Genomic DNA, 873 nt, shown 5'->3' with positions numbered 1-873 from the left:
TGAAGTGGACTGTTTTTTTCAGTCTTATTCTTTTTTATTGAAATGGAATGTGATGAGTACTTGTATTGATGAAACTTTAAACGAGAGGTGGAAGTGTAGATTTTTGTGTTTGTAGGCTAAAGGGGGACCCAATAGCTGAGCCAAATTTGACTAACCCTATGCACTCAAAAATAGAGAGGGTTATAGTAGTAGGGGCCGGACCCGGCAATCACTCTCCAAATGCAAAACCAAAAAGAAGCAACTGATGAATTTGTACTATTTCCAAACCTGGCAATAGTGCCTTCATTCATAAGTACACAGTCACATTCATCTCTTCATTTGTCAAATGGTCCCCTCTTAAGAAGCCTGTTTCATTCAATTTCATATTTATTTCTTGGTATAAAATTTATAATTAAAAATTATTAAATAATAATTTAATTAAATATATTAAATTATTTAACTAATTTAAATTATTAATTTTATATAAAAATAATTATATAACTAAATATTTATAAATTATAATTTAAATAACATAATTTCTTCGTCCTCATTGTTTAAGAAGTTTCAGACTATCCATATGGGATATTAAGATATTGATAGATGATCAAATATCCATTACCTAATGAGGTATAGTATGTTGGGAAGTTTATTTGCGCATGCTTTTCATCTGCCCTGCACGGTACCCGACACTTTTATATAGAGATCAGATAAGTGAAGAGATAATAACCTTTCTATCAAACAAAAAGAAGGAATTATTACTTTACTATACTTGGGAGTTAGGACGGATTTGATAAAAGTACCTCTTGTATTGCTTTTATCATCTACTAATGTACAAAGAGACACTAATTTGCTTATTAATTAGTTCATTTTTTATTTATTAAAAATATCACAAAA

This window comes from Arachis ipaensis, chromosome B06, assembly GCF_000816755.2.
Source record: "Arachis ipaensis cultivar K30076 chromosome B06, Araip1.1, whole genome shotgun sequence".
In the NCBI taxonomy this organism is placed as follows: domain Eukaryota; kingdom Viridiplantae; phylum Streptophyta; class Magnoliopsida; order Fabales; family Fabaceae; genus Arachis; species Arachis ipaensis.
Note: the sequence above shows the minus strand (reverse complement) of the source record.